Source organism: Ascaphus truei (genome assembly GCF_040206685.1).
Source record: "Ascaphus truei isolate aAscTru1 chromosome 13 unlocalized genomic scaffold, aAscTru1.hap1 SUPER_13_unloc_4, whole genome shotgun sequence".
NCBI classification, from domain to species: Eukaryota; Metazoa; Chordata; class Amphibia; order Anura; family Ascaphidae; genus Ascaphus; species Ascaphus truei.
Genome location: NW_027453848.1, coordinates 685,260 through 710,146, shown reverse-complemented (window position 1 = coordinate 710,146; position 24,887 = coordinate 685,260). Strand labels below are relative to the sequence as shown.

At 44.4% G+C, this 24,887-nt stretch overlaps 1 long non-coding RNA gene across 1 annotated transcript in view; it reads right to left on the bottom strand.

Annotated features, from left to right (window-relative positions):
• Positions 1 to 24,616, bottom strand: part of LOC142474093 (uncharacterized) — a 63,425-nt gene extending 38,809 nt beyond the window's left edge. Inside the window, exons 1-2 of the long non-coding RNA XR_012790118.1 lie at positions 24,389 to 24,616; positions 22,653 to 22,728 (exon numbers count right to left, since the gene is read on the bottom strand). This is a non-coding gene — a long non-coding RNA (uncharacterized LOC142474093). The remainder of the gene's footprint in view (positions 1 to 22,652; positions 22,729 to 24,388) is intronic.
• Positions 24,617 to 24,887: the final 271 nt, after the last annotated feature.

Genomic DNA, 24,887 nt, shown 5'->3' with positions numbered 1-24,887 from the left:
GGAGGATGAGGATGGGGAGAAGCGAGATGATGAGGAGGGGGAGTGAGAGCAGGAGGAGGGGGGAGTGAGAGGATGAGGAGGGGGAGAAGCAAGATGATGAGGATGGAGGAGTGAGAGGAGACGGAGAAGGAGTAAGAGGATGAGGAGAGGGATTGAGAGGATGAGGTGGGGGTGAGTTTGAGGATGAGGTGGGGGAGTGAAAGGATGAGGAGGGGTGTAGTGAGGATGAGGGAGGGTGTAGTGAGAGGATAAGGATGAGGAGTGGTGGGAGTGAGAGCATGAGGAGCAGTGTAGTGAGAGGATGAGGAGGGGGGAGTGAGATGATGAGGAGGCATGGAAAGATGTGAGGATGGGTGAGATGGGGAGGAGGAGCAGTGGCGGAGAAGGGGTTGAGAGGCTGGGCAGGAAGCAGAGAGGATGAGGAGGGAGAGAGGTGGGGGAGAGGAGGGGGGAAGAGGGGGGGAGACGATGAGGAGAGGGAGAGGATTAGGAGGGGAAGAGGATGAGGAGGGTGGAGGTAGGATAAACAGGGGGGAATGAGAGAATGAAAAGGGAGAGAAAGGATAATGAAGGGGAGAGTATGAGGAGGAAGGGGAGAGGATGAGGAGGGGGAGAGAGGATGAGGAGTGGGGAGTGAGAGGATAAGAAGGGGGAAGATGAGGGGGAGATAGGATGGGGAGAGATGATGTGGTAGGAGAGAGGATAAGGAGGGGAGGAAAGCAGATGAGGAGGGGGATAGGAGAGAGAAAGAATGGGGAGGGGTGGGAGAGGGAATGGGGGAGGGGTGGGAGAGAGAGAATGGGGATATAACAAAAAATATATACTTCATAAAACTCATATGGGTTTTGTTGAGATATGGGTCTCTCTCGGCCCACTTGGTTTGGACATGCGAGAAGGACTTACAGAAGAGCAAAACCTAGAAATCCAATCGGATAAGGCTCTTTCTGCACGCTTTTGCACAACTCACAGCTACTAGAAAATCCCTGTGTCTATCCAAGAGGAGGTTTTAGTGTACTGACAAAAAACATCCCAAAAATAAATTGTAATTAAGGCCGCGAGGTGTCACTGTATATAGAATATACATCCAGTAGCACTCTCATTGTAAAAGACTCTTATCTCTACCCCCCCACAAATAAGCAGGGGGACCCATTCAATACCCATAATGCGTATGTCTGAAGCATTAAAGCAAAGTGCAGTGCTGTACCAAAGTAGTAGTTTAGTTTAGACTGCCCTTGAATGGAGTTGAACACTTCCCCAGTGCTGGAATTAGGACATAAAGGGTCTATGCAGCAACATAGAGTAATTGTGTTTAGACGCATGGCTCTATTTTTTGGAGCAGAGCCGCAGCATATATACTGTAAGAACAGTTTCTTACTTCTGACGCGGTATGTTAGACTTATGGTACTTCAGATATGGAGGATTTTTTGGGGGCAAATAAAAAGTAAAAAAAAAAAAAGTATCAGAGAAATGCAAGTTGTGATACATCTCAAAAGAATCTGTGCACCATGTAACTCCCCCAACTCCTCCTACTGTCTCTCCCCAAGGTGCATGCTGGGACAGACGCACAATGTGATACATCTCCTTATAATCTGTGCACCATGTAACTCCTCCCCAACTCCTCCGACTGACTCTCCCCAAGGTGCATGCTGGGACAGAGACGCAGACTGTGATACATCTCATTATAATCTGTGCACCATGTAACTCCCCCCCCGACTCCTCCTACTGACTCTCCCCAAGGTGCATGCTGGGACAGAGACGCAGACTGTGATACATCTCATTATAATCTGTGCACCATGTAACTCCCCCCCAACTCCTCCTACTGACTCTCCCCAAGGTGCAAGCTGGGACAGATGCAGAATGTGATACATCTCCTTATAATCTGTGCACCATGTTACTCCCCCCCAACTCCTCCTACTGACTCTCCCCAAGGTGCATGCTGGGGCAGAGACGCAGACTGTGATACATCTCATTATAATCTGTGCACCATGTAACTCCCCCCCAACTCCTCCTACTGACTCTCCCCAAGGTGCATGCTGGGACAGACGCAGAATGTGATACATCTCATTATAATCTGTGCACCATGTAACTCCCCCCCAACTCCTCCTACTCACTCTCCCCAAGGTGCATGCTGGGACAGACGCAGACTGTGATACATCTCATTATAATCTGTGCACCATGTAACTTCTCCCCAACTCCTCCTACTGACTCTCCCCAATGTACAAGCTGAGGAAGATGGGGCACAATTTGGAACAAAAGGCTTAGATACAGTAAATACAGTAAGTGCAGGGTTTTGCTCCAAAATTGCCTTGATACATAGACCCCAGAGAGAGAGAGCTTCAAATGTGTTTAAAAAGGAGAAATACTGAGCCTGGCCTTAGTAGGACATACACAGTAACTTCTCAGCATTTTACATGTGACATACATAAGGGGATGATACTTTATCTTGCCATGAAGTCAATGCATTTGAACCCAGTGATACAGTACCTGTATGTTGATCCCACTGCTGTCAGTGGCACTGTCCATATGTGTACTTGTGTCACCCAATGTACGTAATACAATGTATCACAGTAGCTGTGATTTTTATGACTGCTACTCTAGTTAACCACTTCTCAACCCCTTGAAATTAAATGTCAAAGTAACTGATTTCTCTATTATGACATCACGAGACAGCATCATTGAGCCTCCTAGGAGATGCCAGCAGCCGTGTTCTGTAATGACATCATGGAATCGCCTTAGAGACTGAGATAAATACACAAATGTAAACTTGTTTGTGCGTGACTTGAATTAGTTCCCAAAGGAAACCGGTAGTTTCGTGGACATCTCAGAGATAGGAAAAGTGTGGTGCTGTACGGAGAGACTAATTATCTCCACCTTAACTCTGTATCATGGCAGGTAGGAAGCAACATGACCTTTAAATACTGTACCAAAAAAGAAATGGATAATATCTATATTTTTGAATTGTTTACTTGCACAATGTTTTATGGGGTACAGAACAGATAATATGACTCCTATCAATGGATGGGAGAAAGAAGACGGGTGGGGGGGGGGGGGGGCGGTAGACAACACACAGGGGGGGGGTTAGGTACGTGGCCTTTATTGGATAATATTTTTTTTATAAATGTCAAAACTGATTTCTTATAGATACATACACACATTTGTTTTATTGTATTTATTTTTATATCTGGCTTGTAATTCAAAATCTTAAATGATTTGAACAGTAATGTATAGAAAAGAACACATGTACTGTATACAGTACATAAATGTCAAAGCGGCAAACGTCTATGGGATCTATGGGATAGTAAAAAAAGACACAGGAACCTTAGTGTATACAGTAGGATTAGTTATGTATAAGGCATGCTTTTTCCTTGCCCTAAGTTTAGGTCAATAACTATTGGACCAATTCTACACCGTGGGGTGTAATGTTCGACTACTTTCAGCCATATCCTTAAATTATTGTCTACAGCAGTGTTTTTCAACCAAGGTTCCTAGGAACCCTAGGATTCCCCGGGCATCCCTAAAGAGTTCGCTGTAATTTCAGGTCATTTTAAAATTGTACTTAATACAGAAGAATTTACAGTACAATGCATCAGATCTTAGAAGCGCTATTAGAGAGGGTTGGGGTTCCTCACACTTCATCTGATCTCAGACACGCTATTAGATAGGGTTGGGATATATTACAATGCATCTCATCTTAGACTCGCTGTTAGAGAGGGTTGGGGTCCCACAGAATTTCACATTGGGTTCCTTAACCAAAAAAAGGTTGGAAACCACTACTCTACAGTTATACAAAGGCCCCCAAAAAAACAAAGCCACAAAACGAGGGCAGAATCTTCCATTTGATTTACAGATATAGCTGACCTGAGTGCTCCTCCAGATACCTCAATATACCAGACATGTCTCAGAATACCACACCATAATATTACCACAAACTACCACAGTAGGAACAGGCAATTTTTATTTTTTTATTTTTAAAGATCCAGTTCCGAAAGCTATGGTAAATCTACAATTGTCATTGTGTTCAGAGGTGGACATGAAAGCAGGTGATGGACTGCACAAGTTATATATGGCAGTTGCCACTTGGTGTCGAAAGCTACCTAGAAATAGTTTTCTGTCTGTGTTACATCCCAGCACATCATTAATGTGTATATATATATATATATATATGCTGTGAGTGGGTTTACTGGCTTTGCATCTCCCAAGCCCTTGCTTAAAAGCTGTGTCTAAAGCAGCATGCATTGGCTATGGGTTGCTCATGTAATGTGAGCTTGAGATAAAAGGTGGCACTGTGTGCTCATTTGCATGTCATTTCCCAGAATCCCTTGCTGCAGTGGAAGTGCTGTGTGCTGGGTGATAAGGGTGAAAGACAGGGTTGCAGACCTGTCTAAGACATGCAAATGAATATACAGGAATATTTACAGCTGCTTTATGCTTTACTGTGGATGGAGCTTGCTTAAAAATGTATTTAAAATATTGAAGCTTCTGACCACTATTGATCAGAGTAGCGGTCTGTAACATTGATAATCAAATAAATGTGTTTCCCAGCAAGCCATTTTCCCTGTTAGTGCTGGCTATTCATAACAAAACAAAGACCCCCAAAAACTTTATTCAAAACCAGAACCAAAACCCCAAATATTTTAAAGGCAAAATAAAAATACCAAGCCAAGTGAGCATCTCTATGTATTTCATATGTATTTGATATCAAGAATATCTTTTCACAGGTCTGTTAAAACAGTCCTAACCCCCCAAAGTCAGCTTCAGCGCAGGTGGCTCAATCAGTCCCTGCTTCAGCACAGCTGGCTCAATCAGTCCCTGCTTCAGCACAGGTGACTCAATCAGAGGCTGATTGAGTGATTGTGCCACCTGTGCTAAAGCTGGAATATCCTGAAAAGTTAACTCCAGTTTTCAAGCCCCCCCAACAGGTTGAGTACCCGTGTGTTAAAGAAATGTGCCTTGATTGTGCTTTTCACGCCCTTTACTTTTACCTTTCTTCCTTACAGATCAGTTTTTAAATGCCTCTGCTGTGAACCCTCCACCGACCTGCAGTGCTCCTGCAGTTACCAATGCTTACCCTTCATGGAGCAACAGCTCCCACCCAGTAGGGAGGAATACTGAAGTCTACAGTCATGGGGCCCAAGGCATCACTTTGCAACAAGGGTCTGCAGGAACACCAATATATTTACAGCAGATCCCACAGGCAACACGCGCTTACCCTCGTGTATCGGACATGAACGGAGGATTCTACCACACTGCTACAGGAGGATACGCAGGATTTGCAGGACAGGTTAGGGGAGAAGCCACAACGCAGCCTGTTACTTTCCGTCCCAACAAACAGTTGGAAAGACGTGCTACAATAGGGCCTTGTATAATGACCACCCAGTATGCACAACTTCAGCAGCCACCATTCATACCCCTTAGAGGAATGCAGACCTTACAAGGTGAGATATGGAGAATCTTTACTAATCATTGTTCAAAATCTTCTCCTTCACTGATACCATTACCTGTTATAAAGATCTTTAATTACGGTCATTCGCCACTGTAGTGTTACAAAGATATAGAATTCTACAGTATGTAGTCCTCGCCAATACTGAAGGGATTAAGCATGTGTTTGCTTTTCTTTCTTTGTGTTATTATGTACAATGTGTTGGTATTTATGATAATTGATTATTTCTCCTTTTTGATTTTGTTACAGTGTGTCAGACCTCACTTGGAGCCCAACATATTTCCCAGGCCAGTTTAATTACACAAGGAGCAGTTCAGCTTGCTGCTAATGAAAAAAGTGAACCACCTCTAATGTACCCAACTCAACCAGCTCGGAAGCTGAGCCACCTCCCAAAGTTACATACTGAAGTGCAAAGCAACAAAGAGTTATGTGTGCCAGTGTGGAAAAGGGGTGGGTTAAAAGATATGGAGAAGAGATCTTCAGAGGTGAAGGCCTCCTCACATATGGCTCAGAAGATTCGTAATAACGTGCTGAGTTCAGTGAAGACTAAGTGTCCGTCAAAGTCTGAGGGGGTACCAAAGTGCTCCACAGTGGAAACAAAGAAGAAAAAGATCCTTTCTTCAGCTGCAAAGGATCAAGTCCCTCAAACTGCACTGCAAAAGAAGGTAAAACCAATGTCAAAGCCAGTAAATCATTCTTCTGCTCCTATACCAGGGAAGTCACCCCATGGCCCACAATCTGGTGACGAGGCTGTTCTGTTAAAATAGATGAAACATGGGGGCGTGGCTTGGAGCTCAGGCAAGATGGACGTGTAGTGCTTAAGCTCCTGGATAGCAAAACCACAAGCTTTATCCATCACAGGGCATCGTCGCTCTAATTACCAAAAAAGACACAGATTTAGAGTGTAGTAGAGCTGGGGATCACCACAAACTGAGACTTGATCAAATCGGACTATATTTGGGGAAATTACCCACTTATGGGGCCTAGATGGTGTGGCTGCATGTAAACCTACTGTAGGCCGAAGAGACACGAGGCCCTGCAGTATCAAACGGATAAACAGGCACTCAATAAAACCATAAAATCAGGCACTCACACACAGATGCAAAATACAACATATTTGACTTTATCACAGAACAGAAAAGTATAAGAACAGAGCTGAAAAAACGTGAGTTGGATTCTGCCCTCTCCTCTTGAGACCCTGGAGAATACACAGGCGAGCTGACTCGCAGATCTGTCCCCCCAACCCCCCTTTAAACAATTAAATTGGAACCTGGTCTGCCTCCCACTCCTGCCAACCCAAATTAGGAAAATCTCTCTTCCTGGACACCCCTCCTCCCACGGGTCTCGGCTGTAGCAGAGCTGTCAACTGCCAAGCCTGTCTCCCTATTCCCGAGCGCTACACACCCCTGTCACTCGGCGCCATTCCACCTAGGGGGCTCACGGGTGCTGCGAGCTGTACCCACACCTGAGCCTCAGTCCCCCGGGGCCTGATCGCCCTTCCTCACGAGTGCTGCAGCCTGTCCCCCGCCTGAGCATATCTCCCCCTGCGCGCTCTGGAGGAAGAAGTGAGGGAGTAGCGGGACATGGCACCCAAAATGGCTGCCATTGCTCTGTGAGGGAGAGAGAGCTGAGTACCGGTCATACCTTCCCCCGGCCAGCGGTCCGTCAGAACGCGCCTTCCTGCTCCGTGGTCCTGCGCTCCCCCCCCCCCGCCTCCTGCCGTCCCTACTGGGGTCTGAGACTACCTGTGGGGTCTGCGGGGGTGGCGGAGGGCTCGGGTGCGACTGGAGGCTAATTAACATGGCCGCCATGGCTCTGTAGCTGCACGCAGCCCTTACCTCTCCCGGCCGGCAGAAAATCTGACCAGCGCGCCTTCCTGCTATTCCCCCCGGCCTCCCTGTGCTGCCATCGATCTGCCTGCACTGTTGTGGTGCGGAGGGGGGCTGAGAACAGCTGCTACAGCTGCTACAGCAGGATCGGAGCTGCCTGGATCTCTGCGTTCCAGCCTGCGTGTCGGCGAAATCCAAGATGGCCGCCGCAGGTTGGATTTAAAGGTATATCTCCCCCCAGGCACATAAATAAATAAAAAACACCAAAACACAAAAACTAACCAGCCTGAGTAACACACAAGCATATGCACCACAGAAAAGCTGAAAAACAGGGCTCTGAGTTGTATTCCAACACACTCTCTCCCCAGCCCTAATCTTCACAATAAAAAAAAAAGGAAAAAATATATATATATACAGCCACTGTGCAGAAAAACCTCCCCTGACGTTGGAGCTCCCCAATGCTTGGCTACCTACGATTAAAAAATAAAGAAATGAAGGCGCATGCGCGAAGGCTAAGGGAATGGATGCGTGAGTGAAGAGCTCCTTCCCCCTCGCCAGACTAGAAGCATTTAAAGTGCACTAAAACTAGCGTGAACACCACAAAACGGGATTAAATCACGATAGGAGCATACAGAGATGCAAGCCAAAACAAAATCGGGCAAAACCAAGGCAGTTCTCACTACCTACTTTAATAAAACTGATCCGGCCCGCACCCACAGAATGGGACCCTCACCACCGCATGTCACTTCTGATTCTGAGGATGATCCGCCTATGGAACAATCAGAACTCCGGTCCACGGAAGCTATGACACGCAGGATCATGAGAGAGTTCTGTGATGAACTAAAATCTCACTTACACTCTGAACTCTCTGATCTTCGCAGAGACATTGCCGGAATTGGCGCCAGAACCGACGAAGTAGAGACGCGGCTAGATTCAACGATCAAAGCGGTCCGCAAAACTGAAAAAGTGACCACAAACTTGCAGGCACAAATAAATGAACTTGCGCTTAAACAAGAAGATGCCGAAAACCGCGATCGGCGCAACAACATCAGGGTGAGAGGAGTCCCTGAGGAGATCGCTGATCCGGAGGAGTTCCTCACAAAATGGCTGACAAGCCTGTTCCCCGACAGGCCTGAAGCGGATCTCCATCTTGACAGATGTCACAGGGCCCTCAGGTCCAAGCCCCAGCCAAACGATCCCCCGAGAGACATCATCGCAAGGCTACACTTTTTTAGAATTAAAGAAGCAGTCTGCCAAATCGCACGCGCAAAGGGATCCGTGGAGTTTGAGGGGATCAAACTCCTGATTTTCCAGGACCTCTCACCGACTACCCTGCTTAAGCGCAAAGCCATTGGCCCGGTCACCAGACTCCTCCGAGACAAGGGGATCAGGTACCGGTGGGTATTCCCCTTCGGTCTCCAGGTCCTAAAGAATGGAGCCGCACACATACTACGCTCCCCTGAAGACCAAGACCGCTTTCTAGTGAAGCTGGGCCTCAAGGAACAAATTACGCACCTGCAAGTCGCAGAAACAGCCTCCCCGGAGCCGGGCTGGAACCGAGTGACTCGCCAACGCAGCAAGTCACGGGATATGGCCCTTAACTGAGGTCCGGCAACAACCAGTTGAGCCTTAAAGCGGCACGACCACTGGACTGCTCGTTTGTCCATCCACGTTGTCCATAAAGTTGGGACCTTCAAAAGTTTGGTTTGAGACGGCGGCCATCTTGCTACCCCCGCGGAAGCGCTCTGCACTCGGAGGCGGCCAGCAGCCATCTTGAAGGGTCCATGCAGCACTGCAGAAGAGGGAGACACAGATGACGGGGGCGCCCCCCACTCCCTACAGGGGGCACACTAAAGAGTCCCGATATATGCGGTTGACGCATCTGGCGGCCGCTTCTCCCCCCATATCCACGCCCAACTCACCCCTCGGTGTGGACAGCTGATCCTGCGGCGTCATGGAGGCGTCATCACAAAGGACTTCCCGTTAGTCCTGGGGGGAATGTGCACACCCATGGGCATAGTGGCACAGAACACCCAATGTGATGGGGGGGGTGGGTCAGTGTTTATCGGAGGGGGTTGGGTGGGGTGGGGGCGACGGGACACGGGGCATGACCGCCACTATATAGAAAGAGAGTCATGGTTCGCCCCCTCCCCCCCCCTGCCGCCTGTATTATATATATATTGTGCGATACCTGGGGAAGACAAGCAAGGGAGGGACTGTGAGCTAGAGGTGCTAACTAGTGATCTCCACATTATCAATGCCCTTCTTAGCATCGTAAGAGCACTGATCCCACAGCTGAGACCCCCCTAGTATAAATCCCTCCCTATGAGGAACTACTCTCCTGACAGGTAGCTGTCCCCTTAATGCAGACATCCACCATAGCGTCCGCCTGGCTGGTCTCTGGGTTACCTTATCCCCATATAAAAAATAAAATAAAAATAATGGGGAAAAAAAAAAAAAAAAAAAAATTGTTGTTATGCAAAGTTCACGCTAGTTGTATTTTCATCCACAAAAGTCGAGGGGGAGTCTTCTCCCTTCCCTGGCTATCGTCATGAAGCCGACATGGCATGTCCTAGCTTATTATAGGACAAGCCACAAAGTCCTCTGGGAGGAGCATGCCCCAAACTCCAGGGGCAACTGCACAGGCTGTGCAGATAATTGCTGGCAATTTGCCCTCCCAAAGGCAAGAGATCCACAAGAGTCTTTGACCCTTATTGGTTCTCCACTGTTGTTTATGTTACTAATGTTTTTTGTCTCCTTTCCTCCCCCTCCCCTCCCCACCGGAATGCCGCGACATCTGTCCGAAATCAATGACCGCCTCTGCAACACACTCGCTCCAAAGACACTGGATGTACAGGTACCACACCCCACCACTCTGTATAACACACAGATCCCACTTACACTAGCCCTCCAATACATCTTACCATGGGGCTGACTATATTATCTCACAATGTAAAAGGCCTCAATAGCCCAAGCAAGAGAAAGGTAGCTTGTACTGACTATCAAAGAAAGCAGGCGGACATTATCCTAATCCAGGAAACACACTTTAGCTCTAAGAACACTCCAAAATACCTGGACAAACACTTCCGACAATTCTATACCTCCTCGTCTACTACAAAAAAACGAGGAGTAGCCATCATCTTTCACAATAAATGCCCTTTCCATCTAGAGAAAACCCTCAAAGATAAGGAAGGCAGATACCTAATCCTAATAGGCACCCTAAATAATCAACCACTAACATTGGCAACACTGTATGCCCCCAATATCCAAGAGCCACAATTCTTCACGACCTTTTTCAACAAACTACATACAACTGCCAAGGGTCCCATAATTGTAGCAGGAGACTTTAACCTAGCTCTAAATCCCAAGCTCGATAGGTCACATCAAACTCAGCGTTACCCAAAGGCTATCCCAAAGGCCCTACGTAGGGGTCTAGCAAAAAACCAACTGCTAGACATATGGCGGGAACAACACCCCCACGACAGGGATTATACCTTCTTCTCCCACCCGCATTCAACTTATAGCAGAATCGATTACTTCTTTATCTCTAGCAGACTGGTCCCGCAGATCTCCCATACAGGGATCCATGATATTTCATGGTCAGATCATGCGCCTATAGAGCTACGGTGCACCCAGCTAATTCTGGACAGACCTAGAGCAAACTGGAAACTTAATGAAGCCCTATTAAAGAACCCTTTCACCGCTCAATTAGTGGCCAACGAAATAGAGCAATTTTTCCAACTGAACGATGGTTCAGTAGACTCCTATCTATCCCTATGGGAGGCTCATAAAGCCACGCTCAGGGGCACACTTATTAGTATAGCGTCTAGAAAAAAGAGAGAACGTGAATACAAGTTAAATTTACTACAACCTAAATTGAAAACCCTAGAAGACAAACATAAACAATCCAATAACCCCAACCTACTCAAACCAATAAGAGATGCCAAAATAGAAATAAATCTTCTATTAACATCCCAGGCTGATATGTCCCTGAATTGGTCAAAGAGGAAATTTTTCGATAAAGCAAATAAGCCAGATACTATGCTCGCCAACAAACTGAGAGACAGACCCCCTAATTATAGTATACAAGCCATTAAAAGATCCTCGGGCTCTATCTCTGGCAATCCATCTGTAATTGTTGAAGAATTCAAGTCATTCTATGAGAAACTATATAATGGGGATAAAATAGTACATAACCAAAATACCGAACGATCTCGTGAGTCATTTCTCTCGAGTTCAAAACTACCAAAGCTGACGGTTGAGGAGAGAGGGCGACTGAGTCTCGACTTTACCATAGAAGAGCTAGATCTAGTTATAGACAACCTTAAGACCTCGAAGGCCCCGGGTCCAGATGGCTTCTCGGGCCTCTATTATAAAAAATTCAGCAAAATTTTGGCCCCATACCTGCTCAAAATGTTCAACGCGGTTTTGGCAGGACAACCCTTCCCCGAAAACATGCTCCAAGCGTCAATCTCCGTAATTCATAAATCTGGCAAAGACCCATTAGATTGTAAAAGTTATAGACCTATCTCGCTTATCAACACGGACATTAAAATCTATGCTAAATTGATTGCCAATAGATTAAGTCAGATCCTACCTAGACTAATACACCCAGATCAAGTCGGATTCATTAAAGATAGACAAGCGGGAGATAATATCCGTCGAATCGTTGATCTGCTAGAAGTAGCCAAATCGCAAAAAGTAAAAATTATGGTGTTAAGTCTAGATGCAGAAAAGGCCTTTGATAGGATCGACTGGGCATACTTAAAAGCTACACTTGGAGCATTTGGTTTCGAGAATAAATTAATATCAGCTATTATGGCGCTGTACTCTGGTCCGACAGCCAAAGTGATGCACCAAGGCTACCCCTCGGACATATTTAAGATCAAGAGTGGCACGAGACAGGGTTGCCCCCTCTCGCCCTTACTCTTTGCCATGTGCATGGAACCGTTAGCGGCACATGTGAGAGAGAATCCGGATATTTCCGGTCTCAAATTAGATAATCAATCCCACAAAATAGCCCTCTATGCTGACGATGTGCTAATGGTCTTGTCTAAACCACTCACCTCCCTCCCTAACCTCTTCAGCCTATTAGATAAGTTCAACAAAATTTCAGGATTTAAAATAAACCAGTCAAAGTCAGAAGCCCTGAACGTTACCATTCCAAAACCAGAAGAAAAACTGATCTCTTTAAACTTCAACTTTCGCTGGCAACCTAAGGCAATTAAATACTTAGGGGTATTTATTACAAGTGAATATAAATCAATTTATAAAGCAAACTATCCCAAATTAATTAAAGCACTGAAGGAGGATATAAGAAGGTGGGCGAAATTCAATATCTCTTGGATAGGAAAAATATATAGCATAAAAATGAATGTTCTCCCACGCATCTTATACTTATTCCAAACCCTCCCAGTACCGTTAAATTTGAAGGAAATTAGAGATCTACAATCCGCCATTTTTACATTTATTTGGGGAGGCAAAAAGCCTAGAATAAATAGTCAGACCCTAATGAAACACCCAACAGAAGGGGGCTTAGCAGTACCTTGCTTAATATCATACTATCGAGCGGCCCAATTATGTCAACTCTCCCAATGGCAAACAAACCCTGATTTGAAGCGATGGGTCGCATTGGAAAGCAAAGCCTGTTCCCCATTGGAACTAAGCAACCTATTATGGACTCCAAAAATAGCAAGAAAATCCGCTATACTTCAGCCGCTATCCTCAATGACCAACTCATTAGCAATCTGGGATGTTACCAAATTTCGATGCGGACTTACGTCCAAAAAATCCCTGATGACAACCCTATGGGGTAACCCACACTTTGCTCCGGGTATGCCTAGCGCTAACTTTCAAATTTGGAAACAGCATAATATTATGAGATTACAAGATCTGGTGGTGGACAACAAACTCATATCATTTGCACAAATTAGAGAAGAGAAAAATATCCCACAATCAGAATTCTATAGATACCTCCAGATCAGAGCCTTTTACAACAACTCAACCCCATATCCACCATTGACAACTTTCGAAAAGCTCTGTCTGAATGAGACTAATACGAAGGGACTCACATCGCAGATGTATAGAGAAGTGATCGGTTCTGGAATTAAAGTCACCCATAAACTAGGCTACATGCTAAAATGGGAAACAGACTTAGGGGAGACCCTAGATTTAGACGAGTGGACACAAATAGCAACAACAGCTGCTAAGAGCTCGATTTGCACAACATTAAAGGAGAACGCATATAAGGTCCTAATGAGGTGGTACCTCACCCCGCTTAGAATATCCAAATTTGTACACGGTAGTTCTCCGCTCTGTCCTAGACAGTGTGGAGAACCCGCTGATCTGTTACATATGCTGTGGTCCTGCCCCCGGCTGAGTCCACTATGGAAAAAAATCATCAATTGGCTTCAGAGGCTTTTAGGCCTCGACATCCCATTTGACCCCGGGCTCTTCCTTTTGGGAAGAGCACGACAGGGCTTCTCAAAGGCAACTCTTAAACTAATAGCTCATTTTGCTACAGCCGTGCGGTGCGAGATCGCAGCATTATGGAAACAAAGTGAAATTCCTGTTATCCCCAAAATTCGGAACAAAATTTGGTTCATATGCCAGATGGAAAAATTGACAAGTTTAGTCAATGACACTGGCGAAAATTTCCTAAAAGTCTGGACGCCTTGGCTGGCCCAGACAGACATCCCTGGGGTGGAGAGTTCCACCGTTTTGCTTTAATAGTAGCTAGATGCGTTCTCCGGTGATGGAGTAGCCCACCCAGCAGCAACAAATTAAACTAGACATCGGTCTCGGAGGCGATGAGCAGAGTCGCGGCATCCCGTCCTCCCTCCCCCTCCCACCCTCTTCCCCTCCCCCCCCCCCACCTAACTTTACTTTATGATTATTTATTATTTAAGATTATGTCAATACTTATAACTATGTTTTGATGACAATGTTTGCGCTCAGCTGTTATACATAAGAGATATGAATAATGCATGTCACAGTACTGGAAATAAAATGTATATATGCTGTATTTTCACAAAAATAAAAAATACAAGTTAAAAAAAAAAAAAAATAGATGAAACATGTGTGTCTCTCAGGTGCCCACATTTCCAATAAGGTATCTGAAAAGATGCTGCAAAGCCATGAAGGTTCAATGGATGCAAAGACACCTGCTGTTACTCATATTAATCCTAAACTGAAGAAAACTCAGGAGATCGGGATTAAACGTAAAAATGCAAAGACTCCTGCAGTTACTCATAGTCCTGAGCGGAAGACACCTCAGGAGATGGGGATCAAACGTAAACAGAACAGCAATAGCAAGCAGGTAGTGAAGACCAGCTTTTTTAGTTTTAAGCAAGCGCTGGCTTGTGGTACTGATAATAACCCCAAAGCTCTCAAAAGTAAAAGTGCTAATCAGCCTGGAGTGAATTCAGAAGTCCTTGGGAAGGGCAAGAAGTCATTGGAACCTTCTGAACAAGGAAAGTTGAAAGCCCATCCCAGCAACCTAAGCCTCCTAATGATTAAATCTGTTCAATTATTTCACCCATTGGGTAAAAAAGCAGGTCCCACAGGTCCAGGGGCACCCGCAGGATCCATTACACTTGGAAATAAGCTTGGACCAATGCAAGGAAGCCAAAGCCAGACTTCTGCTTCTCATGTTCAGTGGCCTCCTACTGATGGGATTAAAATGTGGATGGTCAAAAAACAGAGCTGTATTTCTGGAATTGAAGGAGTCGGTATTAATGCCAGGCCTAGGCTATTTAAAATACATGAGTACACAAGACCTGACATTAAAACCAGTGAAATCAAACAACGTGGGAAAAACAAAGCTTCAGTTATAGAGAATCTCAAACACTTCCCAGTGATATCCAAAGCTGCAGTAAGATGCATTGAAAAGGTCAGCCAAACCACTATCCCCATTCCAGCTCCTGGCATTAAAACCAGTGAAATCAAACAACGTGGGGAAAACAAAGCTTCAATTATAGAGAATCCCAAACACTTCCCAGTGATATCCATGGAACAGGAAGCTGCAGTAAGATGCATTGAAAAGTTCAGCCAAACCACTATCCCTATTCCAGCTCCTGGCATTAAAACCAGTGAAATCAAACAAAGTGGGGAAGACAAAGCTTCAGTTATAGAGAATCCCAAACACTTCCCAGTGATATCCATAAAACGGAAAGCTGCAGTGACATGCATTAAAAAGGTCAGCCAAACCACTATCCCCATTCCAGCTCCTTTCAACCAGCAGCACCAGCTTTCTAACCAGCAGCACCAGCTTTCTAACCTGCAGCTTCCTATCAATGTACCCAGTAGAGTGGACAACTCCACTCCATCCTTCTGTCAACAGCCTCTCCAAGAGCTTGAGGTCTCCATACCTATTCTACCAGGACAGAGAGAGGAGAGAGAGGCTATGAAAAGGAAAGGACAACTGGAGAGGGAGTAAGCCTGTCAACATACCTCCAAGGGGAGGCTACAGTGCTTTGTTCAGAGGCAGAAGGATCATAACATCTCTAAACGTTACGGATACCCACCATCCAGGCTTCATTCCCCCATGAGATACCTAAGCCCTAAAAAAAAAAACACTGACAAATCTGTAACTGATGCCAAGCTCTATGAATATCTGTAAATAAGATTTATATTTATAAGTCAGTTTGTAACATATTTTACTAAGAATATATTTTAAACTCTTCAATAAAATGTATCTATTTTTATTTGAACTCCGAGGGTTATTGAAATTCTGCAAATTAACTTTAGATTACCCTCTTGATGATGAGAGAGAGAGCGAGAGAGAGCGAGAGCGAGAGCGAGAGAGAGAGAGCGAGAGAGAGGTAAGGTAAGGTAAGTCGGACCCCAATTATGAGAGAGAAACAAATAAATATTTAACTATATACTTTGTCATGTTGGATGTACGTACAGTATGTCTTTATTTATATAGCGCCATTTATGTAGATAGCGCTTCACTGCAGTAATACACGTGACAATCATATAAATAATACAAATAACAGATCATGGGAATAAGTGCTTCAGACATAAAAGTAACATTTAGGAAAAGGAGTCCCTGCTCCGAAGAGCTTACAATTTAATTGGTAGGTGGAACATACAGAGACAGTAGGAGGGCGTTCTGGTAAGTGCGTCTGCAAGGGGCCAAGCTTTATGTATGCGGTCTATAGTATCAGTCACGGAGCTACTCACATGCTTCTTTAAGCAGATGTGTTATAATGTGGGTCTTAAAGGTGGATAGATAGGGTGCTAGTCGGGTATTGAGGGGAAGGGCATTCCAGAGGTGAGGGGCAGTCAGTGAGAAAGTTTTCAGGCGAGAGAGGGTTTTAGATACAAAAGGGGTAAATAGAAGACATCCTTGGCGGATCGCAAGAGTCGGGATGGTGCATAGCGAGAAATTAGAGCTGAGCTGTAAGGAGGGGCAGAAGAGTGTAAAGCTTTAAAAGTGAGGAGGAGAATTGTGTGTGAGATACAGGATTTGATAGGAAGCCAGGAGAGTGATTTCAGCAGGGGAGACGCTGAGACAGATTTAGGAAAGAGTAGAGTGATTCTGGCAGCAGCGTTTAGGATAGATTGTAGGGGAGACAGGTGAGAGGCAGTAAGACCGGACAGCAGAAGGTTCCAGTAATCGAGATGTTAGAGAATGAGGGTCTGTGTCAGAGTTTTAGCTGTTGAGCAACAGTGGAAGGTCGTATCTTTGTAATATTGCGGAGGAAAAAACGACAGGTTTAGCTACCTTTTGAATGTGAGAGGAGAATGTGAGAGAGGAGTCTGTGACCCCTAGGCAGCGTGCTTGGGCTACTGGATGTATAGTAGTACTTCCAACAGTAATGTGGAAGGAGGTAGTAGCGCCAGGTTTGGCATGAAATATAAGGAGTTCTGTTTTTGACATGTTAAATTTAAGTCGGCGGAGGATCATGTTGCATTGGGCTTCTCTTTCTTTTGTTTATACTGTACAATGTCACATACCCAGTAGCACTCCTTAAGACAAATATATATGGTGAGGTGGGTTTGGATTTGAGTTTACAGGGGGTTTGTGTGTTTCCAAACTTACTCTGCCCACCTTTAAAGCAGCAGTCCAAGCTGTCGTTTTAAAAAAAAAAAAAAAACATCCCTTTAATATGTGCATCAATACAAACCACACATTGATATGTAATTAGCTAAGCTTGCGATCGATCGGTGAAGATTCGGCTCGGGGGTTCACTAAATGGTTGCCAGTGCAGCAGAAGAGGACCAAAGATGCAAAGTTCTCTGGGGAAGATCATGTGACCAGGCAGTCATTGGATACAATTGAGTTTTGCACAGCTAGGGAGAGGGCAGGGCTCAAAAAAAAAGGGGGGGGGGTGCCAGAGCCTGTTTCAGAATAGGAAGGGGATGTGACTTTGTAAATGGTTGCTATAGAAACAAAAAATGATTGTTACATTATGATACATTAAAATTTTAATACAGAGTTGTTTAAAAAAAAAGTACTATTACTAGTAGCATTATACTAAAAAAAAAAAAAATAGATGCACAGTAATACCCTCTATAGATATACCAAGAATTGTTATATTTATTAGCGGTGACCATGTCCATCAATAAAATTAACTGACATCCTATTCTTCACAGTCAGGATAAAGGTTTATGATCTTACTGCACTCCTATTAGATCATTGTGGTGGATTTCCTTTTTATTTGTAAGGTGCAGGCAAGAGTGTCTGGGATCCCACTTCTGACACAGTTAAACTGGTGCTGGATATCTTCTTGCTTCCCTATTCTAAGAAAGTCTTACACCAGACATTATAGCATGATAAACTGTGTTGCATCTGACGATGGGAGATCCCCGAAACATTGTGTGCTTGCAATCTGCAAATAAAACAGTTTATCATGCTATAATTTCTGGTGTAAGACTTTATTAGAACAGGCGGCAAGAAGATATCCAGCTCCGACATTCTATTCTTAGTAAGGAGTTTTCCAAGCTGCCCCCCGCTAGCCATTTCAATAACCATTTTGATCTTTTACTTCCCATAACATTCAATACCCATTGGATCTGGTCCTGACTAGCATTCTGTATGTTTCCCACATGTTCAAAGAGTAGACAGAAATCCTTGTGGAAAAAGTGAAGCACAGCCGGTCCAAGAAGAAAACAATCCGGGGCTAAGCGAATGAATTAAAAATATTCTTTATTGGGGGTGCACAGCATGGTGGCGCAGGGGATATGCCTCTGACATGTTTCGCGCTGAGATAGCGCTTCCTCAAAGAGTATCTGGATACAGAGGCATATCCCCTGCGCCACCATGCTGTGCACCCCCAATAAAGAATATTTTTAATTCATTCACTTAGCCCCGGATTGTTTTCTTCTTGGACCGGCTGTGCTTCACTTTTTCCACGAGGATTCCTGTCTGCATTGTATACCAGCTGGATGCACGCCTCTGGGACGGCATTCAAACAACACCCATGTGAGTAAGAACTACATCATTATATCACTGGATATTCATATCTTGCTCTAAGGTTGCTGCCTGATAGAGACCTGCTGTTCACACTGATGTTCATATACACCGGTTAGTTCAGATTAGGTTTTGGTTACACCATTGGCAGCAGTTAACCTGTTAATGAGCTCTGCAATCAAGACACTCCTAGTTGTTTGTGCTTACTTACCTATCCCAGGGTCCGCTTAAGCTTGCTTATTCACTTATGACTATCAGATCTCACACTTTGATGCACTTGGTTTGGAGGACATTCCTCCTACAGTCTCATGTTCAAAGAGTATCTTTTTTAAGGCTCTCGTTGTCATTCCTACATACAGATGTAGCCAGACTTATACGTCGCTGTACGTGGTCCCATTCGGAAGTCATGAACTAACCGCAGCAATGCCGGGAGAAGCTACGACGGTCACCTTCACTACTGTAAATCTCATTTTTGCTTTTTAAGTTGTGGCTGTATCTACAGTTGCAAGGACATTGTAAGCGATATATTAGCCCTTCTGGCTCAGCAGCAAGACGCCCGGTAGACGTGCTACTCTGTGAATGCAGAGTATTAAAGAAGAGGCCAATACAGCTTCTGATGCCTTAGCAATATGACAGAATGTCAGAGCTGTGGCTATGCTGCGGAGCTACTGCATTTCCTGCTTGCACGGTGTTGAAACAACAGATGGACTTCGGCACAGGAAGCATCAACAGTCTCTGTCGTTACCCAGACAGAATCACCTGGTCAATGACAGAGAGGAAATAGCTGCAGACCAATGTGGCACTGACATAGGGTGACCGATGACTATTTTCTGCTACAGTATGTCCCGATTTTACCAGGAGCAGAGAGAAAAGTAGGGTCTGCCACTGCAATTTCTCCTCCAGCCATTAGGTGGCGTTATGCTGCACAGCTCATTCTCTGACTGGGTGTAGTGTGTGTGTGTGTGTGTGTGTGTGTGTGTGTGTGTGTGTGTGTGTGTGTGTGTGTGTGTGTGTGTGTGTGTGTGTGTGTGTGTATGACATGTGGAGGGAAGGTGGAGGGGTGAGAGAAATGGCGAGGGGAGGTGGGTTGAAGAAGAGACATGGCGAGGGGATGGGGGTGAAAGAGACATGTGGAGGGGGTGAAAAAGAGACATGGCGAGGGGGTGAAAGAGAGTCTTAAGGATGGGGGGTGAAAGAGACATGGGTAGGGAGTGAAAGAGACATGGGGAGGGAGTGAAAGAGACATGGGGAGGGGGGGTGAAGAGATATGGGGAGCCGGGGGTGAAGAGACATGGGGAGGGGGGTTGAAACAGACATGGGGAGGGTGAAAGAGGCATGGAAAATGGGGGGGTGAAAGAGAGACATGGGGAGGGAAAGGGAGGTGAAAGAGAGACATGGGGAGGGGGTGAGAGACATGGGGAGGGAATGGGGTGAAAGAGGCATGGGGGGTAAATAAGCGACATGGGGGGGGCGGAGAGACATGGAGAGGGGAGGTGATAAAGAGACATGTGGAGGGGGGGTGATAGAGAAACACGGGAGGGGGTGCAAGAGACATAGAGAGGGGGATGAAAGAGAGCCATTGGGAGCGGGGTGAGAGACATGGGTAGAGGGGTGAAAGAGAGACATGAGGAGGGGGGATGAAAGAAAGCCATGGGGGGAGTGAAAGAAAGTAACGGGGAGGGTGGGTAGTTCTTTTTTTCTTCTTCACAGGTCTGGGAGATGTTGATCGGACGGCTTCTTAGGGTCAAATACGACGTGACAGACTTTATACAAGGCCTGTGACGTCACATTTGACCGGCAAATGATACATCCACCAATCTGATTGGTGGATGTACCATGTGATGGCTTCCATTTTTTTTTTTTGGCTGAAATGACATCATCTTAAGTGATCGGATAATAAAAGAACTATTGGATCTCAATATAAATGTAGAAAATATGCAGGGCCAAAGCTATGACAATGCTGCAAATATGCGGGGAAAGCATAATGGAGTTCAAAGACATGTTGAACATGAATCCATGTGCGTTTTATGTACCATGTAGTTCTCATTATTTGAACCCGGTGGTTAACAACGTGGCCAAACCCAATATAGGTGCCATTTAATTTTTTGGCTTAATTCAACCGTTGTATAATTTCTTCCCCAGGTCCACTAACAGGTAGATCATTCTTTTAAAATCCTTACCCAATTTAACACAAAAGGGAGTGGGGTGAAAGAGAGACATGGGGAGAGGGGTGAAAGAGAGACATGGGGAGGGAGGCGATAGAGAGACATGGGGGGGATGAAAGAGAGACATGGGGAGGGGGGGGATGAAAGAGAGACATGGGGAGGGGGGGGATGAAAGAAAGCCATGGGGGGAGCTTCAACCAATGGGAGACACGCAGCGCTCCTTGGCTTTAACACATGAGCATATGTAGTCCAAGTTTTAAAAGGGGGATGGAAGATGAGAGAGAGAAAAAAGAGGGGCTGGTTTAGAGAGGAGGAAGAAGAGAGTGCGTGATTGTGTTAACAGTAAGAGAATGCGTTTGACACCACATCATGGAACAATCAGGATGTAATGGGGTTAGATGCGTATTCACTACAAAATACTCTGACATTTTAAGCATCAATAAATAGTAAGAATTTTGTTTTTCTTTCCTTTTCTTAGAAGTCATGTAATAAACATTTAGTCAATAAAATGCAATATTATTAGTTCACAGCCGATAAAATGCAACCCACTATACCATAGTGATATTTTCACAGCATAAGTGGTGTACAGTATCAGAGGCCGATTGAACCATTAAGCCCTTTGCTACTAAATTATATTACACTCAAAATTACATAGATAATATAAAATAAACTAGCCTTAAATGTGAATGCACAACAAAATTGTGAATAAACGTGATCAATATATGTGATCAACACTAATTATCACAAAAACTATATATATCTATATATATATATATATATTCAAATCTCAAATGTGAATGAGTATAAGAAATGTGTATGAGTCAGAATTAGATTATTGTATCCAATAAGTGATCTATAAGAATAACCCAATATTTTCACATAGAAAAGCCCCAATAATGTCCATAGGTGCTGCTTCGTGCATTTAAGGCTTGGTTGTACCTCAATAACGAAGAAACATCTAAAAGAAAAAAGTTTGAAAAGTTTAACCTCCGTGGTGCAGTATTTGATAAAAATAGAAAAAGTAGTCTCTGGATGTCCCAGCTGGGTAGACCAGTTCCAGATGTCCCAAGGGCCTACGCCAGATTTTTTTTACCCATATTCTCTCAGCCATAGATGCTGCATAGCTGCTTTCTGGAAAAAGCAAAGCGTTCAGTAGATATTGTGATACGCAGGATCTGGCATGTTTCCTTAATGGAAAAACTCACAGCCTTCTTAAGAAAGAAATGTCATAAATACACTCGGATATAAGAACCCTGGTTCATCTCAGAGGGTAGACAAGGGGGGAACATGGAGATACTGTAGCGCTACTATAGACCGAAGGAACCTTCTTCCAATTAAGAGGCAGAGGCACAGAGTACTCTCTTAGGACACTCGCCCAATACAGTAGACCAGGTGAGATGTCACTGGTGTCACTTCCCCTCCCCCCTTCAACATCATATATTAAGTGCCTACGCTGCGTTCCACAGTGTGGACTTCCATCAGCTATCTGGCCAACTGTCCTTCATGCTGCTGGTTTCCAAGACCTCCACCTGCAGCCCGAGGGTGCTCCACTCAACAGGATACCATTCAGTCTCCATAAGACTACCCCTAGGTGGAGACTCACGTTGTTGTAGATAGGTGCATCTTTGTACAGTGTTTGTAAGTACAATCCCTTACAACTGTATATACTTTTTCTATTTTTATACGATACAGCACCGTGAAGGTTTCACATTTTTCTAATTTCTTCTTTTCGATACTAAATTATATTGCAGGATATTATTATTTTTTAAAAACAGTGAGGTACACAACGTAGAACTTACCTTCCCTTATGGCATCAAAGACTCAGTCAGCAGATAGCAAAGGGGTGATGAGTATCTTATCTTTTCCAGTTGAAACCTGGGAAAGGTAGAATTATGGCAATTTTATTCCTTCAAAGAGTCCCCCCTCACAGCCTCCTGCGAATATAATATATCACCGAGGGCAAGTCAGGCACCGATAGCTCACTTAATGTTTTGGCGATTGTGACAATTATCATTTTTCTGGGAAATCTAAATTTCACCAAAGGAGAGCCTATATATACCTTTGTACTAATTATGCCGTGCAATAGGTTTGTCCTTTGAGGGAAATCACTGTTATTTCCATGTTATCTCTGCGTAACGAAAGAGATTCCTTTTTCTGAATGACCATTTTGCCCAGATGGTGTAGCTCAGTGATAGCCAACCTGCATTTAGATTTGAGTTGATTATAAGGCCAGGATTGAAATGTCATGTCATGAGCTCAGGTTAGCAGCACAGAATCACTCTGAGTTGTCAACCTCCAAGCACTGAAATCAGTGAGATGTGTGTATTCTGGTTCCCACAAAAATGGCATTTTAATAGAAAAGTGATGATGTGTCAGTGAGACTCTACTGACGTCTATAAGACCAACTCCAAATAAGTGAAACCCACAGAAGATCAGTTGACAAGGGAGGTTATATCATGGCTTTCATTTATATTGATTAATTTCTATCAGTTTTGACTAGATCCAAGGCCCATTCTAGAAATCAAATAACAGTAATGATAACTTGCATTTCTTATATTTGTAAAATATAAGAAAGTCCCCAACAGAGACACAGCAATGCATTTGTTACAGTTAAGGCAGGTTGTACTTTGCAGAGTTAATTTTTATAAAATGAAAACCTGTTAAGGTACACTGAGTTATTCTTTATTTACTTTGCATTTACAGTATATATATATATATATGCGCGCGCATACACACACACACACACACACACACACGCGCACACACACAATATAACAATAATAATAACAATAAACATATGAGTCCCACTCATTGACTTTACTTATACTTCAGTGGAGTTTCCCTCTTTCAAGTGGAAACTTTCCCTTTAAAAATGCAATGTATTGGCATTACCAAACTCACGGCCTCGGACTCTGACAGACATGATTACAGACCCGCCAACATTTGGCGCATACAGAAGAGGTAACTTTATTTGCTGCAGTATCTCGCTGTGGGGGAGAGGAGCTGGCAGGAAAGTGACCCCACCGAAGGAAGCTCAATAACATGAACCATTTACTTACATGCAAAGATCATACAAGCAATAAAATATACATATCTATGTATTTATTTGTATATTCTTAAATACACACAATAGAAGTGTTATTAAATCCACCACTAAATGGGTAAAGATGAATTTAATAACATGTAACATGACAGGTACAGTACCTGCTAGATAGATAAAATAGGTAAATAAGTATTTAATAGGACCAGGACATGACAGGTACAGTACCTGCTAGATAGATAAAATAGGTAAATAAGTATTTAATAGGACCAGGACACAACAGGTACAGTACCTGCTAAATGGGTAAAAATTAATGTAATAGGTACAGGACATAAAAAAACAGGTGCAGTTGGAGGCTGTGAATAACATGTAATTTGCTATATGCAAAGATCATATTATTAATAATATTTGCACACACACAATAGGAGGGATAATAATTCCCTATAACCAGTTTATCAGTAGATACAGGACATAAAACAGACAAACAGAGCCTACCAAATAGGTGCAGCTGGAGGCCTGTGTGTAACTCCTGCTGACACCCTGCATGTGTAGCCAGGATATTTACATGTAGCTGCTGCTCTTCCCACTGACTGGGATAGGCCCACATCCTGAGCTCAAGTTGTTGACGCCACGACACCGAGGGGGTTGAACTACACTTCCCATGATGCTTTGGGGAGGGGGTCCTGATTGTACATGTGATAAAGCAGCTGTCAATCAAGAACACAGCAGGCACCGTCCAATTGGAAGAGCGGGTATGGGATGGGGCGGGCTTAGAGCTGTGCCAGTGTATTGTTCCTGCTGAGGAGCACACAGAGCAGCTGGGGGCAGGAAACACATAGGTCTATGGGAAAGCTAGGCCCACATCCCCTCACTGTGTTACTGTTATTAGTATTCAACGGCAAACCAATGTGCTCTGAGGTTTTCTTTTTCCAACTCCTGTGTAAGAGGATCCTGCAGCTCTGTTACTAAAAGCACCTCCCCCCTTTACCTGATG